Source organism: Chinchilla lanigera, unplaced genomic scaffold (genome assembly GCF_000276665.1).
Source record: "Chinchilla lanigera isolate Chin_1 unplaced genomic scaffold, ChiLan1.0 scaffold00019, whole genome shotgun sequence".
NCBI classification, from domain to species: Eukaryota; Metazoa; Chordata; class Mammalia; order Rodentia; family Chinchillidae; genus Chinchilla; species Chinchilla lanigera.
The window spans coordinates 14,079,680-14,090,055 of NW_004955420.1; positions in this window are offsets into that span (position 1 = coordinate 14,079,680).

The window sequence follows — 10,376 nt, forward strand, 5'->3', positions numbered from 1 at the left end:
ATAGGTGAGAGGACAGGACGAGCATAAGGATTTAGAGTAGAAGCAGAACTCCCACGGGATTCTGCTGCAGGCTCAGAAGATCTTCCTTCTCCTCTGCCATTGAGACCCTGGGTGGGAAACGCTGAGAGACATGGGCTGCCCTGGGAAAGGTGTGCAGAGCATCAGGTGTCCCCAGACTGCTCTTCCTGTGCCTCCTCCAGGTGGATGGGACTGGGATCCATGGAGAGGGACTGCTTCCTGCATATAGGAAGCTGGGACAGTGGAGGGACTTTCACATCTGTTATCTTGCTTCTGGGTAACTTCCTTATTTAAACTTTCCATCTTGGAAATTTCGGGAAAATTAAATTTTTGTGAAATTTTTCATCAGAGAACACTCACTGTGTAGTCAGAGAACCGAGCCCCTCCTTTCCTGGCCGCGGAACCCCTCTCCCAAGAGGTGCAGAGAGCTGGCTTTGGGTGGTCAGTGCGTCTAAGTCTCCCTGTTCTCGCCCCGCCTCCAGCTGCTCTCTGGAGCCACAGGAGGGTGCTAACTGGGTCCCCGACCCAGAGGCTCCGATGCGCTCAGAACAGTGGCCACTGCGGGGTTAAAAGCTCCCCAGTAGTCCAGGGTGCAGCAACCCAAGAATAACTGTCTAGTTTTAGGCCGGTGACCAGGAGCCCTGGCACTTTGAAAAGCAATTTCAAAGAGATCTGAGGTGCAAAATTGCCATCATCGTATTCTTGCTGATTAAGAAAACTCAGAGAAAAACCTCTGCTAAAAGCCTGAGGTGAAAAGGTTCCCCTATTGATGGATGAACTTAAAAGAAAAAGACTTTGATTTGTGTGAAGTCATCCTGGGGGTAGCTTTTTTCCTTGCCTCTCTGAGACAGTGCTGAAACCCTCAGGAAGGAATTAGATTCTAGCAGACAGGGTTGATGGAATGCAGGTACTGGGGAGGAGGTGCTGAATTGGAAAAAGAGAAGGCCGCAGGGGGCTCTCTTTCTGAGCAATTTCTGTGCTTTTCACAAATATTTCTGCACTAGCATTGAATCCACTTACCCTCGGCCTGCGCCCTGCCACTGCCTTCGTCCAGGCCTGGCACCTTCTTGCAGCAGTGTGAGTCTCCTAACGAATCTCCCTGCCACGGCCTTTCCCTTGGCCCATTGCTCTTTGCATTATGTCCTGAGAGATCTTTCTAGAACGTGCATTTGGCCATGTCCCCTCCAGCTTTAAAAGCTCACAGTGTCTGCTCTCCTGCTGCATTTGAAATAAAATCTGACCTCCTGAGTGCAACTCAGGAAGTTGCTCATGATCCAGCACATGCCTCGCGCTCAATCTCTCCATAATCCCCGCCTTCCTCACACTCCATGCCAAAGCCAAGCAGAGTGACTCATGGTTTTCCAAACATGCGGTGCCCTCCCATGTCCCTGCATTATTGTTTACAGGGCCCTGTGTGTCTGCAACATCCTCCCATCCCTGCCTCCTTCTGGCTGAATTCCATTGGTTTCCCAGTCCAGGCGAAAGAACTTCTTCCCTGTTCCCATAGCACTGGGGAAGACACCACGTCTTACTCCTCTGCGCTCCGAGCATGTCTTTGCTTGTCTATATACCCTGTGCTATCTTCAACATCACTGCAGCACCCAGCCTGTGGCCTAACACACTGTTGGTGCTTATTATGGTCCCCAGAGAATGGAGTCAAAAGAACTCCCAAAATATGCCCGTGTCTACTCCACTGGTGTCCAACAAAATAGGCAACTGGAAAAGCTGGTTTGCATGGGCCCCAATATTTTCTAGCACCTAACCTCAGTGGGACCTAATTTTTCCTATGTTAACAAAATCTTGAGAAAAATTGTCAAGAGCTTTCCGAATAGCCAGCAGTCTTCTATGGCATGGGTCGTTTTTAGTGACCCTCTTCATTCTCCCCAGAACTACTGTCTCCTGGACATGTGGCTCGTCACACTCAAGGCAGTGTGTGGGCACGAGTCTGCTCCTGATCCCTTGTGATCCACCTTGGCTGGGGCAGGTGTCCAGGAAGTGCTGTCCAGTTCTTAATAAGGATGAAGGATGTGGGGACATATTCTGAAATGTTTGTATTGGAACCAAAACTGAAGACTTTCACCTCTAAAGAAAATGTTGCATTTTTTTTCTCCTGGAATAAGGTAAGTTATAAATAAATGAAGTGGAGGAGAACATAAATACACACACAAATGAATAAATAAAGACATGAAATTTGGTGAAACCAGCTGACCCTTAGCCACTCTTTGGTTCCTTCATTTATTCCCCAAACCATTCCTCGATCCAGTGATTACCCCATTTCACAAACATGGATGAACCTGGCGCTGGGCTCAAGGCAAGTGGTAAGACAGAAACGCGTCCTGACCTCCAGGGCTGAGGTTGCAATGGGAAATACACATTCAGCAAATGGTTCCAGGTGTCACAGGGAGAACGGCCAGGTGCATGCTGCGTCCCCATGACAGAGGTGACAAGTGTGCATTCATCCCCTCACTCATCTACCTCGAGCGCCCGTGCAAAGTCTTGGTTAGCGGGGCCGCCGAGTATTTATGGAGGGAGAAATGAGGGCTGCTGACTGCATATTATGCCATTAACCGAGGGGGATTTAGCTGAAAGTTTTCCTTAGGGGCCTCAACTTTAAATGTATATGATTTCCAAAACTGCTATTCATCTCAGACCACCGCAGTGGAAAAAAGATAGAGAAAATCACATCTCAGTACCATGGAAGAGAATTCAGATTGAGCTGCGAATGTGACACTACTCTTGCTTGACAAGCTTGCTGTCTCTTCCGTGACAAGGCCGCACACAGTGTGCTTCTCCTCCCCCGTGACCCCCAGGGAGTCCTCAGTGACACCTGCCTGTTCGATGTCACAGGACTCAGCTGTACATGAGACAGGCAGCGCCAGGGCCGGCAGGCTCTGGGAGGTCACTGTGACCTTGGCTGGCTGTGCTAGCAGGACGAGTCGCTTGGAAGACAGCATCTCCATCAGCCTCAAGCTGGGTCTCTTACGGTGCTTGACAGCACTTGGACCCCGTGGCAGGCGGGGTGCACCCGCCAGCGCTCCCCGTTCTTCCTCGGTCTCATCTGCAAAGGCACTAGCAGGGGCAGAACTCAGAAGTGCTTTGGAAAGCTTCGAGGCCACTTTGCCTTCCAGCTCAGGAACCAGCTGGGTGTCCAGGTGCTAGAGAAAGGATTGAAGATGTGGGCTGGGAGACCTGGGTAGAAATCCAGATCTGCCTTTTCCCTGTGGGTTGCACTGTCCTCATCTGTAAGACGGAAGGTGGTCAAGTCCAAAAGCTCTAACTGGGGGCTTCCACTCAAAGACTGACCGATAGTGTCTGTGATTCAAAAGACCTCATGGACATTTTTCTTTCTTTCTTTCTGTCTGCCTGTCTTTTTTTCTTTCATTCATGCTTTCTTTCTTTCTTTCTCTCTTTCTTTCTGGACAGTATTTTGTTTTTTGAGACAGAGTCTCTCTGTCTGTAAGTTGCCCATTTGGAAGCTAGAACTTATGATCCTCCTGCCTCAGCCTCCCAGATTGCTGGGATTACAGGCATGTACCATCATGCCCAGCTTATCTTTCTTAATAAAGCACTGATTTAACCAAACAGACAAATCCCAACGCATCCGCTAGCGCACTGTGGATTCCAATATTGGGGCTCTTGCACAGGTTGCAAACCCCTGACTGCAGTCATACCTTTCTTTAATAAATAATGGGAAAGTAAACTCATTTCAACTTAACATATTTTTTGTATGCAAACTCACTCTAAATGTGGGGCCAGGATGAAGGATCTCTTTTCAAAGTGTTTTGGTGGCAAACACAGCGGAGGCCCGCCAGAACCCAATAACCGCCGACACTGAGATTCTAAGATGAGCCAAGGAGCCCACTTCCCTCCTTCCTTCTGCTTCTGCTGCTGCAGTAAGAGCAGCCCTCGGCCCTACAGTCAGATGGCGAGCCACTTGAGACAGAGCCCTGACAACCCACGGCTCAGTAGAAGACTGAAGTGATGATTTGGGGTTATGATCCCCGTTTGCCCAGAGTACCTCCTGATTACCAGTGACGATTCACTTTTTTCATTACCCCAAGCTCTTGTTCCACAAAAGAAAAGCCATTTTTGCCTGCCTAAGGACATACCGTTAATTGCTGGATTTGCTACGGGAAGAGGAGAGTGGGCAGAAGTACAGACCCACAGAGCCAGGAGTACAGTTCTCCAGAGTGTATCCGCCAGGCGCTCACACTTATGCACACACACACATTGAGTCAGCATCTTCTCCAAGCTATGGGCTGACCCATCTGGCTCTCTCTGAATCCTTCCTGTCTGGCTTGAATAAGAGCGTTTGGTAGACATAGACACTGATACTTAGTAAAGATACTAAAGATCGGCAAACTCCCCCTGGGGGTCCTGTTGCTCTAACCCCTCATGCTCATGGGAGGGTAGACATGGACTGGCAGGGGCAAAGGATGTCTGCACTATTCCATCTGAATTCCACAGGAAGCTAAAAATGGCACTTGGGAGCTAGGGCAAGAACCCAAGGATGAATAAGACAGACAAAGTTAGGCCATTAAAACTAGAAATCCATCTCAGTGTGGTATTTTTAGGAGCTGCACATCAAAAGTAACCCAGCCCTCATTGCCTTCATTACCGTTATCCTGAGCCAGCATTTGCTCAATGTCCCGCGCTGGACAAAAGCAGCTTTCACTGCCATTATCTGATCTGAGCCTTGTAATCAGCTGCAGAGTAGAAGCGCTGGCCTTCTTCCCCCTCCCATCTCTTTTGAAGATGAGAAAGCTGTGGCCCTGGACAGAGGCCTGTCTTGTCCAAGGCTACCTACAAGGAAGTCGCAGATGCAGGACTAGAGCCCAGGCCCTACCTGCAGCCCAGGGCTCCTCTGGTGTTGGCCAAAAAAGCTGTCGCCTTCCCAAAGCACCTTTGGGAATGGTAGGGAGTGGGACAGGGCCTCCTGGGAGCACTGGCCCTTGGTTCATGCTGGGGACAGAGAGCGGAGTCCCTGTACCCTGAAGGTGGCAGGGTAGTTGATAGTCATTGCTCCACGGGAAGCCAGTGCTTGGCTCACTTTGTCCATTGCATTGGAGCTAAATCTTTAAGGCAAGTGTGTCATGAACATTGACACCAGTTAATGATGAGCCTTCTGCTGTCCCTGGCTGGCTGGGGTCTGGTGATCTCAGGGAGACCCCTGTGAGCTCAGGCCTTATGTTCCAGCTCTTCACTATTTTCTGCCACACACTTCTACATACCCCTGACTACAAGTGACCTCTTTATCTATTAGTCACAATTTGAACAAGACTGACTAATTTAGATTGGCTTCTGAGCTTGAAGTCTATGGCCTCCGAATAATCCTTCCCATTCATAGAATCATGGTATATGAGCACTGGAGGGGGTTGGACAGCTCCATTTCACAGCTGGGGACACTGAGGTCCTGAGAGGAAAAGCAGTTTGCCTATGGCCGCACAGCTTCCAGACTCAGTGACAACCACAATCCCCTGCTTTCATCTCTGAGTGTTTCTCTGGGATTCCCCACCTGGTCTCTCCCTGTTGGACTCAACCCCAAATCCCCTAGTGCAAGCCCAGCACTGAGGCTACTGATGCCCAAGACGTTGGTAAATAAAAGCAGACGTCTTAACATAAAGCAGACAGAGGACTCGTGTTTGCTACCTGATGAGAGCTTTGTCTGCTGCCAGCCTGGACTCACAATCTCAAAAGGATTCGCGTGCTTTTCTACTGTATTTTCTCGGTATTAGCTGCTGCCCAGCCGGCTGCCCGCAGGAGCATCTGCAGGATAACTACTTGTTAAATGAACAAGTTCTCAAAAGTGCTGCTATTTCAGGGCTGTCTCTGCATTAGCCTTTCGGTGTGGCTAGGGAAGGCCAGCTGCTAATGGATGCGCAAGGGCCCTCCGCAGTGCCTGCTCGAACAACTCTTTCCCCAGCAGAACTCCCTTCTGGGAGCTTGAGCTTGTGGCCTGCGGTTCAGAACAGCCACCTATCAGCTCCCTGCACTGCCCAGGGAGGCTGTGAGCACAGGGGCCCTGGGTTAAGCGTTGGAAGTGGAAGGGAACAGCCACCCTCCCACCTGGCCTGAAGTTGTAGATGTTAATGTGGCTGGCACAGCCCTTAAAGGCAGCCAGAAAGGTCACTGGCAGCCAGGGAGATCATGGCCAGGCGAGGCCTCAGGTCCCATCTTTGTCCCGATTCCTGGGAGTCTGAAATAAGCCACAAGTGTGCTGTGGATTCCTGGGGCGTGGCCTGGAAGGGAATACTCTTGATTCTCACCTTTGGGGCTTTAAAAAAAAAACATACCAGCCAGGCTTTCCCTAACCTGTGTAACCTTTGCCCTTTCTGGTGCAAGAGCTGCACAGGCCTTGGCATGGATTTTTCCATCTGAGTGGATCAAAGCTCTTTGAGCCTCTGGGGAGCTGGACCTCATGGCAGACACTACGTGCACACACCTCTTCACCCCAGAGCGCACAGGCTCAGCAGAGGTTATGATTTATATCTAGCTATTCCCCCAAAGCTTCTTGCACTCCTAGGGGGGAGGTGATTGAATCATGGTGATGCTGCAGCGGAAGGTGCTGTAAGAGGCGGGGCCTGCCTGGAGGAGGTGGTCCCTGGGGGCGTGGCCTGGAAAGGTCCATCTTCCCCCCCCCCCCGACTCCTCCCTTCCCTGTGCTGCCTGGCCACCCTGACCTGACCAGCTCTCCTCCACTTGGATGCCCTTCCACTACGCCTTGAGCAGCCTTTTTCCACTGTTTCTTCCTCCCTTGGAGCCAACCAGTTATGGACTAAAAACTTGAACCAAAATAAACTTACTTAAATTGTAGATGTCAGTATTTTATCCCTTGATGGCTTCCTTAGACTTCAGGACACAACTCAGCCTCCTTCCTCTGGTTTGCAGAATCCTCCGTGGTCTCATGAATCTCCAGTCACCCCTTAGCCCTGAGCTACTCCTGCCCGTTCCTGATGCTTCCATGACTCACGGCCCATGTGAACTCTCACCTCCGGGACATCCAATGTGATGCGCGTCCTCCTCAGTCACCAGCACTCCCTTCTCTAAGTCCTAGTCTAGCTTGCTCACACACCAGAGGGCAGGACACTTCCCGAAGCACTCATCCCCTTTCTCATGACCACCTCCCTTCCCAGCAGCTGCACAGGGAGCACACAGAGGTTCCAGAGCCTCCTGGTCTACCCTGTTGAGTCTTCCCCAGGATGCCTGCTCTTCACCTGCTTAACTGCCTGCTTTCTTACTGCAGTGGAAGTCTCTTGAGGCCTGGATTCTCTCCTCTCCATTACTTATCCCCAAAGCTGGCATAGCTCCCAGCATGCTGCAGGATGGAGCTCAGTAGTACTGCTTGAAGTTATTCATTCATGAACAACATGGCTGCAGTGAGATCAATCCCAGGCCCTGGTGTCAAGGGTGATATTGACAAAGCAGGTGACATGGGAAGAAAAGTCCTTGGCAGGAAGTCAGGGGCTCAGAGCTCCTTGTAAACTGAGGCAAATCACTTCTCTCCAAACAAAACTTCAATTTTCTCACACATAAAACCTCAAATCCAAATCTCAGGGTCCTTTTCAACCTCCCAAGATTTTTGGCGAGGACTCTTTCAGTGCATGTTTTGTTTAAGAACTGTTACTCTTCTGAGCTGCCTGTAAGGGATGTCAGAGGACCCTCATGTGGAGAAGGATTCTCTAAAGTCCATTCATTAATAGAGTCAAGGACATAATTAGGAACAGAAACTGCTTCTTGCAATAAGATTTAGCCTTCAGAGACTAACTGTGAGTACCTCCCCTGACTTCTCCCTGAGTCCCAGGGGCCCTGTCTTTATGTCCCTTTTTTGGCACCCCAGAGGCCTCTCTACAACAACTCCACTGTCTTTACTCGCAGAACTAGTAAGTTTGGGCTGGGCATACAGCTCAGCAGCGTTAGTGCCTGCTTGGCAAGAGCAAGGTCCTGAGTTCAATTCCCAGTACCAAAAAGATATATATAGATAGATAGATAGATAGATAGATAGATAGATAGGCAGAACTAATAAGTTTGCTGAATCCCAAAGACTGGAGTGGGGGCAAAGTATGGCTCAGACTTGTTCCCAGAAAAGAATTGAAAGAGATGTCGATGCCAAACGATCATAAAGTGCTAGGAATATATTACAACCCTCTGGAGTCCAAGGCCTGGATCACAAGATCCTGGGCTGCGAAGGTAGGCAGTTGGGAGAAGGCTCAAAATTCCTGCCAGGGGCCTGAGTGCATTTATGTATTAAGTCTCACAATTATACCTAGTATTTCAAATGTCCATCAGAGCTGCCAATGTGACTAATAAAGTAGGCACTCATTTAAAAGTGACTCTTGGGGCTGGGGATTTAGCTCAGCGGCAAAGTGCCTGCCTGGCAAGCGCAAGGTCGTGAGTTCAGTTCCTGGTACCAGAAGAAAAAAATAAATAAATAAATAAAATAAAATAAAATAAATAAAAGTGACTCTGAATTTATACCAGGCCTAGTGCACTCATGGCTCAATAGACATTATTGGGGGACTACAAAGGATACCACGGGACATAATTATAAGAGCAGATGAGCCTGAGTCACTCTTGTTGATACTGTGCTAGTGTAGGTATTTGTCAGGATTTGGGAGGGTTTGGTTTGTTGTTTGGTTTTTAGCTTTAAAAAGACAGTTATTTAAACCTAGGAGCTACAGAATAATCAAAATAAGAAGCATGATAGGAATATACAGTTAATGTTTAAATTTTAAAAATTATTACAGTAAAAGACATACTGCCAGGAAGCTCCCTCAAAACATTCCCGTCACTCTAACACACTTATCCCATCGTTCTTGTCACTTTCTGAAGCAGTTCTGGAAGTCCTCTTTCCTAAGTGTCTTTAGCTGTACTGTTATAGCTGCCTTAAGGTTCTAAACTGATTAAAAATATTTACCTTTCTAGGTCAGTTTGATTTTGGGGAAGAGCCAGAAGTTGCACAGTACCAGATCCCATAAATAAGGTGAATAAAGACACATTGTCATGTTTTTGTTTGACAAAAATTGTTGTAAACAGTTGATCAATGAAGAATGATCAAAAATTCAGCAAATGTTTAAATAAAAATCTTATTACAAAAAGATGTAAAAGATACGGTACCATGAATCCCCCCCAAAAAATATTCTTCCTCATTCCAAACACACTTATCCCATCATTCCTGGTAATGTGTCTTTTTATTGCAATAATTTTTTTTTAATGTAAGCATTAGCCAGGCGTGGTGGCACACGCCTGTAATCCCAGCACTCGGGAGGCTGAGGCAGGGGGATTGTTGCAATTTCAAGACCAGCCTGGGCTACAAAGTGAGCTCTAGGTCAGCCTGAACTGCATAGCAAGAGCCTGACTCAGACAAAAAAAAAAAAAGTAAACATTTACCATATTTTTCAATCACCCCTTGCATTTAATAAAATGGTAGCTTCATGTGTTATAGCCCTTTGCAATGAAAAAAACTGGGAGTTTTCCCCTATTTGGCTCAGAAAATGACCCTGCAGGGGAAATGGAGCTCAGCGGCTAAGGGTGGCCTGAGCAGCCCTGCAGGCTAAGTGTTGGAACTGAGGTCTGAGCGGCTCCCTGCGTGGTGACATCAATTTGCAGGGGAATGTAGCTCTCCTCTCTCCCTCTGGAACTGGGATGGCTCCGCTGAGTGACATCTTGCTGAGATAAAGCTCTCAAAGAGGACCAGAGGGTCATCAAGCCGGGTGAGTTATTGTAAGAATCACAAAGGTAGTGCAGAGCTGCTTGTATTTAAAAAGACGCAGGAGCTGAGGACCTTTGCCTGAGAAATTGCAGGTTGGGCTTTCCTTTTGTGTCTCTATTGTGTCCCTTTTAAAAATAGGAATAAAACGTCAGGGGCAGGTGAAGGTTGGTTTCTGCTAAGTAATTTAAAGTGTGTCTTTTTGTGGACTTTGGTTGAGGTCCAGTTTGAAGATCAGGAAAGATGGTTGAGATAATCAGAAACACACGGATGACATAAAGCGCGCTCACACAAAGGAATCCGGTGCAGAGGCTAAAACAATTCAGATTTTATTTATTGACAGACAACTGACCAAAGCCAGGCAAAGGATAGTATTCATTGTACGGTGTTTTACCATTTACCTAAAACCACATACACCCTCTCAAGTGCCTGGGACAGTAACACTCGCCAAACACCAATCAGCTTCATGTACAACCAGCTTCTGTGCACTTATGTTGTCAGCCATGCGTGTGATGAGCTGCTGCAGCTGGATGTCCTCCAAGCCCACGAGCGTGGCTGGTCCCATGAAGCAGAGTGTCCCCTGCAACAGTGTTTTTTATCACTTGCTGCCCGTGCAGCCTCCAAAGCAGATCGGGTCCTCTCAGTCCTCTTG